The 9,028-nt window shown below is 41.5% G+C and overlaps 1 long non-coding RNA gene across 1 annotated transcript; it reads right to left on the reverse strand.

Moving 5' to 3' along the window:
- Positions 1-3,558: 3,558 nt before the first annotated feature.
- On the reverse strand, positions 3,559-8,472 carry LOC308191196. Its single transcript, XR_013947794.1, has 3 exons — positions 5,856-8,472; positions 5,449-5,481; positions 3,559-5,088 (listed from the first exon to the last, which is right to left on the reverse strand). It is a non-coding gene; the product is annotated as an uncharacterized lncRNA (long non-coding RNA).
- Between the last annotated feature and the right edge of the window lie 556 nt (positions 8,473-9,028).

Genomic DNA, 9,028 nt, shown 5'->3' on the forward strand with positions numbered 1-9,028 from the left:
CGGCCTCACCCTACCACTGGATGCAGGCTTTAATGTTGCTCTTATTTAAGTGTCTGCACACCTAGTGCCCTGTTCCCACAAGGCGTCTGCTTTTATTGTGCTACTGTAAAATAAACTAGCAATGCTGTCTTCTTGCAGTTTTTCCTCCGCTTTGTCTGTCTTGCCTTTGAGCTCTTTAGACCAGGGTCTGTCTTTCTTATAAACACTGTCTGGCTTGTCTGGACCCCAGAGTTACTGTAGGAACTTGCTGTACCTTCAGTTCAAAACATGTGCTAATACAACATAATTGTTGGCTCTTTGATTTCACTGTAGGGCAACATGTGAAAAGAAAAACACGTTTAGGAAGAGGAGCGCATCTCCTAGGAATGATCATTTGTTTGACCTTAATCTGTCATTGGCAAAGCTTCCAGGCTGCACTGCATTAGCAGACGGATAATCGGCTCCAGCTGAAATTACTTGCACAGTTAAGTAGTTTATTTTCTCATTTTCCTACAGTGAGAGTCTCTAAGAACAGGGCTCGCATATCAGCACCTATATATGTGGCTGTATAAATGCATTGGGCTTGCATGTGGGAGTGCATGGGTATGGAGCAGAGGTGTTACCCGCTATTTTCCACCTTTTTGTGCAAGGAACAGAAGCTGGAGCCCAGACCTTTGTGAGTGGGCAGTCTGGCAGCACCTTGTTCTGCCCTTTGGAGCCCTTCCCAAAGGACGCAGGAAGGGAGGCTTTTCACTGCCTTCACTGGATCTTGGACCATCTTCATTTTTTTTCTTAGAATAGCTTGCAAAGCTTCTCTACACTGGGCTTTTCACTGATGTTTGTGTGCCATGTAGAGAGAAAGTAATTAAAAGAGAAAATTTACCATAGCAGTAAACCTAATTAGAAAATCATAAGATTCGGAGGAAATAGGATTTAGCTGACAAAATCAGAAAACTGTAGTTTTGCATGCACACAATCTTATTGTGTATTACTTTTGCTAGCAGGTTAAGGAGAGCTCTTAACAGGAACTCTATAAAAGTGTAAATAACCCTCCCCCAAAAAACACAAAAAATTATCAGTGATGCTAATTACATAGCTTCTGATGAGTTTGATGTCTCTAGAAGGGAATTCCACATGCCACGACTGGATCAGATTTGCGTGTGTTTTTTGTCAAGGTGACCACTCCCTTAAACAATTCAGATACTGTTAGAGCAGAATGAAGTGATATGCAGTTCCTGTCTGTATCCCCCAAATACTATCTCATCTGAACACAATGCAGAGGGCTATCAGTTATAAATTAAAGCAGTATGAGCAAGTTGTGCATAAACTAAGTGGCACATCCAATAATTTTATTAGGGAAGAATGCATTTATTTGCTCAAGAGTTACAAACAGACATTTGCATCTGACATATAATAATATAGTTGCTCAGTAGTGTATTTACAGAACTGTTATATTTTTGGTTTGGTGAAAAAATGTCATTTGGAGCTGGGTTCTCTCCTTGACATGTAAACCTGACATAACTGTTACCAATGACATGGGGTAATTCTAACAAAACATAATTAAAAGGCAGGTTGGGTTGGTAACTCCCATATCAAATATATTAATTCTGCTTATACTAACACCATGCAAAAGAAATTTATTTAATTATGCTTTATTCCTAACAGATCATGGGTAAATGGCATTCAAAGGAAACTGAAAAAAGAAAGAGACATTCCTCTGTTTAAAGCTTCAGGAGCTGAATAAAGAGCACTATACTCAGACATATATCCTCTGGAGAGGTACATGGTATTAATTTAAAAACAAACCAGAAACAAACAAACGACCCCCCCCCCAAAAAAAAAATCAAGTTTTTAATCTTCTGTCAACCTTGTAGTGTAAAGTCCGTTATTCCAGTGTAATAATTATATTCTTAGTTCCGTGTCTGCATCAAGTAAAAAATCAAGATTTATTTTTGTTCTTTTTAGGGCAAAGAGTGGGAACGACAAAAATACTCATATAAACAATATGAAACTATATTTTTGCTGTACTTAAAATTCACAGGCAACATTTTCTCTAGTTCTGAGGAGTCCCTGGACTTTGCATAAATCAGCAGGCAGTGGCATTTTCCTAATGTCACTAATGACGTTTTGACCAAGAGAGTCTCAGCTGACTTCACTGCAGAATTGTGTGTGGCATATCCCGAGGGGAATTACTGCATCGCTGTGTTTGCTTGCATTACTCTTAGGCTGCCATGCCCAACAGGTGTAATTAGTTGTCCAGTGAAACAAGATCTTTCATTACCCTCTTTCTTAATGCTTAATCAAGGAATAATTCTCTGGGATATTTGCTTTATGTGGAGCAAATAAAACATTTCCTCCTCAGCGTGGTGAATAAAGTTACTGTTGTCAAATGAGGAATGATGAAAGACGTGGTTTATACAAAGGCACTGTACTGGGGGGGATAAATAAGGGAAACTGGACACTGATCTGCTTCAGTGTTGTAGAGGCTATTATATGACAAACTTAGTGAAGAACATATTATTCCAGGCTTGAACAGAATTATGTCAGCCAAGGGGCCAGCTAAGACTGTAAAAGTCTCTTACCAGGGGAAGAAAAACACACCAAATGTTTGGGAATAACTGTGCTGTTACTCAAGCGTCGGTGATGGATTAGTCCCTGGTTAAAGCAACTGAGCTGAACCCACAGATACTGAATTACACAGGAGGGAGGTCTGACATCCACCCTGCTGCGCTCCGGAGAGCAGCAGGTGAGTGCTTACTCTAACTCTTGTACGTCTCTGCCACAACACCTGGGCAGATTGAGCTCTTGGGGCATAATGAGGGAGGAAACTGGCCCAAGGGAGTGAGGGCAGTGTTATAAATATGCCTGCATCACTTACAAATTGTTAGGACTTGTGCGCCTGAACCACCTCAAGACTTCTGTGGGTCTGCGCCCAGGATATCCAGCCAACAGGGCAGCTGTGCCAGGGCTCTGGGTGTGAGCAGGGTTAGCCAGTGCTGTGCTTTTAAATAGCCCACCTTAATTATTATTATTAATATTTTCAACGTCTGTATATGGCCCTCTTTCTTCTGAAAAGGTCAGTCTATTCCTAAATGGAGGTGAACGTTGTAGGGGCATGCTGTTACACGTAGTGTGGTGTCTTTTGGCACACCATACCTCTAAGGTTGTGACATCTCATTTCTTCACTGTGTTAGGGCAAGGCTGTGCTAGTACTAATATCCCAGAACAGCTTTAGTAGAGGGCTCAACATAATGAGGTGCACCAAGGGTTGAGGGATGTGTGTGTTTATTTTATTTTTCATTAAATAAAAAAAAAAAAAGCTTCAGTGCACAGGGTCTATGCTTTCCACACTTTGCAGAGGTTAATTATATTTTGGGGAAAAGGGAAAAATAATGTCTCTGAGTGGCATGTCCCCCAGGAGGTTAAAATATTCTCTCATTAAATTGGGTGACTGATTCCCTTGCCATTAAGAGACATTGGACCAGTTTTATTTGGACAATAAGGCAGTGAAACAGGTGCTGGACCAGCTCATTAGTCCAGGGACCCATTGCTCACCTTCGCTGGCCAGAGGAGGTGGAGGAGCTGGTGAGAACGAGGGGGTGGGCTGGGGGGAATGGGAAGGCCATCCTGGTATTTCTATCAAAATCAAGGTGGCAAACCAAGTTGTCACCTGCGCTATGTTTGATTAATAAAAGATAAAGCCTTGCTGATGTTTGGGGGCAAAGGAGCAAGGTTTTTTTTTTTTTTGATCAGAAAGAATGTTATCGAAGAACAAGTATGAAAAAGCATGGATCGTATCAGGCTGACACCAATGCAAAGAGAGAGAGCAAGTTTGCATTAGATTCTGATGCGGGCAAGTTGGACCAGCGAGGCAATTAAGTACGGCACTCATTGCACCTCCTGTAAAATGCTTTTCCCTTCTTGTTTAAACCTAGCTGCCCAATTTTATTTTGAATTACGCTGTCAAACAGCTCTACAGCAGTTAGTTTGTAGGAAAGACAAGTCATCCCCTTGCATGAACTGCTCAACTCTCATGGCAGAACCCATGGCATAAGAAGCTGTAGTCTGCTCTGTACACTTAGCACATACAGAAGATAACTGGCCTTAAGTTTGCCCCAAACAGAAGTAAAGCCATTCTGGACTGCTGGAATAATGCACTCCTTCCCCCTAATTAGGTTTATCCTCAAGGTCTGAGCTTTTTCTTGGTTGTCCTGCTGCTGGTAGCCAACTACAAATCAGTCTTTGAATCAGTGTGAGGAGCGTGCTGCTCCCTCACGAATGAGGCAGGACCTCACTCCTAGTGCACGACAAAATGCTGATGTGGTACAAGCAGAGAACAGAATGACAACAGTGCTTTGCTTTTGCTCTTCCTTCCTTAGGTAAGACAGAATCATGGATGAACAACTTTGGGGAAAGCTAAGTTTCCAGTAAGTGTCCCAAAACCTGGTTAGATTTTGCTGTAAATGCAGAATCACAAACAATAAGATTGGGCAAGTACAATTGAAAGCATTTGGCTTATGAGATCTTAATTGTTGGTAATTTGAACCGGGGGAAGTTTTTCAAAAGACCTGTTTCCAAGTAAAAAATGCAAGGCTGTGTTAGATGTTTTGTAAAGCATATTTAATAATATGTTATATGTAACCAAATCTACCAGATGACTTTCATTATCTCACCAAAAATGTTTCAATAATGCTCATAAACATTACTGAATGCTTTTAAAAATGGTAAAGTTAGAGGAAAAAAAATAATGGTAATATATTCCTTTTTGGCTTATACATGATATTAAAATCTTGGAATATATTAATTTAAAATAATTTACATGTATTAAATTGTAACATAAAAACAGAATTTAAAATGCCAGAATTAGGTGTGGAATGGGAATCCTGTTTGTTGAATAATAACTTTAGTAAGGCATTGTAGTCTGTGAAGACGATAGCTTGGGCTTTCAGCTGCAGGAATAAGGCTTCAGGGCTGGCCAGCAGCAAGTGGGGATGTTCCAGCAGGTGGTTAACATCTTATCTTTGGACTCTGGAGAAGATGGCTGTCGTGCTGTGCAGACTTCTCCTGTGGCTGCGGAGGGGCCACTCTCTCTGGGCCTCATTGTTCTAGCTATAGACACGAGAATAAAAGCAATTCACAGGTGTGTTAAGGGAGAAATGCGTTAATGAACGCTGAAGTAGCTTTCCATGTATGTGCTGAAGTATCTCTGGGGGTGGAAACCAAGAAGTTCTCATGGACAAGTGACTAAATTGCAAGAGAAACTGAAAAACCTATAATCGTGTTTCTACCAACACCATTTTTTAGGATTGGATTTATTTTTTTTTAATTTTAACCTGGTCATCAAACCTCCCATGATAGCCAAGAGTTTAATTTCTGCTTTAATGGGCAAGCAAAAACTGTTTTTTGTCAAATGCTTGTCATATTATCTTGAAATACTATACAGAGGAAAAAATATATATATATATATACCCAGCTATGGTCCTTCATTTCTTGGCAGAATACCTGGAATATAAGCAGAAACAGCTTTTATAATAGAAGAACATGCCATGGGATAAGTCTTTTCCAAGCAATTACCTTCTTTCACAGAAATGCTTTCATGAGAAATAATCTGATGAAATTCTTTTGGTCAGGAGCCTATTTTTAATTAAATACCCTAAGGACAGCTCTACAAGATAAAAACATTTAGCTCACTTGGTTTTAATGGTTGTCAGTAAACCCTGAATGATTCATGTGGTCATAGAAGCTGAATCTGTGAATAAATCCTCATCCATCCCAGCCTGAACCTGTTGTAGGGCAGAGGGGCTACAAAGCAAGTTAAAGGGACTCTCTCTGCTCCACAGACCTCGGGAGGGTGCCCAGAGGGAATACCCACTTACTCTTCCCTATTGGCATCTGGTTTGGGGCACTTTCAGGTAGACCACTGCTTTGATGCCATGAAGCTAGTCCTAAGTTGCTATGTTGAAAGTCCCTAAAGCTTGATCTTTTCCATAGTTCAGCAGTCAAAAGAAGTCTTTTGTGCCCCAAACATAATGAGAGTTCAAGCATGCTCTCAGGAAAAGCTGGTATGTTATCTCTGATCGTTAGCAGCTGAGCATACTGGGGAAGGCAACCAATGGATTGATGCCTACATCTCAAATAGAAAGGGGTCCTGAAACTGTGTGTATGTGTGTGTATTATACAGACACATATATAATTCCCTTTATATTTATGTATTTATGTGTGGAGCTTATTCCCACAGGCTGAATGTGTAGTTGAGTTAAGACACACAACTCACTAAGGTCCCTAGGAATGAGGGCCTGGGAATTTCTGTAAGACATTTTTCCTATGACTGCCACAGGGCTTCCTGACGGCAGGAACAGCAATGTGTTAAGCCATACTGTGCTCTTTTATATTTTGATTTCATTTCAGAGTTTTGAACACATCAGAAAAGTAAATTCGCTGAACATTACCTTGAGATAATACTCTAATGAGAGCACGCTCGTTACAGATGCAGCTGTCTGAGCCCATTAGTTGTACAGAGAGGAGAGTGCCTGAAAAACAGTCCTCAGAGCATATTAAAACCTTTGGATGATTATGGCTCCAGCTGATGGGCTATCACAGAGGTGTAACCTCGTACGTGATGTGCCACAGACAGACACAGCATCAAACAGGCAGCCACTCAGCATCGGTGGCTCGGCCTTTGCAGGAAAAGTGATGGGCTCCATCTTACAGTGTTATACGTGAAATTTTAATGAGCTCAGCAGCTGGAAGGGAGGTTTACGTTATGTGTGGCTAGCTCAGCCCGCTGGCTGCTTACACTGGTCCTAAAAATAGAGGTAGCCATATTGTCGGTGGTACTGTGAATTTATTTCAGTTTGGGGCTGACACGTGGGCCCAGCATCAGCAAACGGAGCCACGTCAGGAAAATATACTTCACCCGGAAGCAAAATTGCAAGACTTATTTTAAATTTAATTTCGTAGCATTATGCTCCAAGAAATTTCTACAGAGAAAAGAAATAGCACATGTGTCATACCTTTCATTGAAGATTTCTGTTGCTTACAAGTACTGATGAAATAATTTCCACGGTACATAGGAGGAAAGTATGTATTTGGTTTCTCTGAGGAAACTCAAGGAACCAACAATATAATGAGTTTCCCTAGATAACACAAAGTATTAATGCTCCATTTAGAAATACAGGTAAGACCTTTCCACTAGCTATCAGCTCTCCTTTCCTGAAAGCTCCTTGAATAAAATAATATCTGAATTATTTCAGCCTATAATAATATCTGGATAATATCAGCCAAGAAATTCTTTATTGCACAGAAGCAAAATTTGGAGGGCAGAAGCAGACAAACTTTGAATGATGCTAATAAGCAATCATCGGATCTCTACTTCTCCTTATGTTTGATATATTAAAACTATTGATATGAAGCTTCTGATTAAAGTGAGTATTCCAGCAAGGTACTCATTAATCAAGTCAATTTGTCTCTTACTAAGCTGGAACAAATGTTCTCACCATCTACAGTAAACATGCTTTTATTTAAAAACAGTCTATAAGCCTTAACTTGGGCTTCAAATGAAAATATAACTAAATACTGTAAAGGTCCGTCTTAAAATCCTTGCGGGTAAGAGTTTATTTCCACTATTCAGGTATGATATTTCTTTACAGGCAAGCAATATTTAGAGTGATTGGGATGTACCCTACAGTACTGAGATGAAAACTGCAAGTCATTATGACCAGCCACGTCCTGAAATTGGTCAGCACCAGCAGGATGGCGATCGGACCGGCTGGCTTTGCTGAACCACCGCAGCACGGCCATATTGCTAATGACTGATTTCCACAGCACTGAGCTTTCTTGCCGACGTTGTTAATTTTTCCCTTGGTTCCTTCATGGGACTCTGGTTGTCTTTTAGGCATAATGCTGTCTTGCTAAAGTATGCTTAATGGTCTATAATTGCCCTTTAAAGCTTTTTTTTTTTCCTTTTCTATAATTTTTACAGTATGTGCAGGAGTAGAATACAGTGCATTGGCTTAGAAAATATGTTTACGTCCAGCTCAGAAATTAATTTATCCTGGGGGGGCCTCAACACCGACCTGCTTGAAACCACAGGTTTCTCTTGAAATTAAAAGGCAGTCCTTTACCCAGTCAGCCCTCTAACTCTGTGTTGGACACGAACACCAGCGCTCACAGAGCCAGCAGCAAGACAGTTGCTCTAAACATCCGGACAATGGTCTTTTTGCAGCAAAGTCACTTGATAGGGATCTGCTGAGGCTGATCAAGAAAGACTTACGAAAGAGGTGTCTGCTAAGGTAGAAAATGCTGCGGGATCTTTTTCAAGCAATTTAAAACCAGAGCGGGTGCTGGAGGGCTGGGCTGGGGCAGAGGCCAGCACGTGGGATGTAGAGCTGCAATTCAACAAAGAGAGTCCGTGCCTCAGGAAGGAGGCTCCCAATACAGGCAACTGTATTTTCTTGACCACACGCCACTGCAGCAAGGGCTATTGGTGGGAGATACAGGTGGGAAATGTGCAGCCACGCCAGCCTCTCTCCCCCTAGCTGTGCTGCAAGGAGCCTCCTCCAGCAGACTTCGGCAGGTGCAGGAGCATCGTGCCCACCAGGGACCGCCCGGCATCCTCACAGCACGAGCAGCATGGGGAACATCAGGGCAGCCAGCCGCGGAAGACCAAGCAAAGTGGGTTAAGGAGGTGAATCAAATAGCTCGTTAAATAATTAACCTCCCCCTAAGAAAGTGCCTTTTAATGAGAGAAGGAAGGATGCCTGAGCTGGGCATTTTTTACAGGGATTTAGCGTTACCTGTTCATGCCACAGGGTAGGATAGCGGAGGGGAAGTTTTTAGTGCCTTCTGCCATCCAGCTGCTTTCTGGAGAAATTTTGGCATAAAGAGAATTGCTAATAACACCGTAACATGATCATCAGTAATAATGAGTAGACGTGGTAGGCCGTTATTGTGCTAGGCACAGGGCTATTATTATGCCCTCTGTATAACCCCAGCTAAAAGAGGTCTCCTGTCCTAAGGGATTTAAAGCCTCAGGCCCTGTAAATTACAG

This window comes from Anser brachyrhynchus, assembly GCF_964034855.1.
Source record: "Anser brachyrhynchus genome assembly, chromosome: 2".
NCBI classification, from domain to species: Eukaryota; Metazoa; Chordata; class Aves; order Anseriformes; family Anatidae; genus Anser; species Anser brachyrhynchus.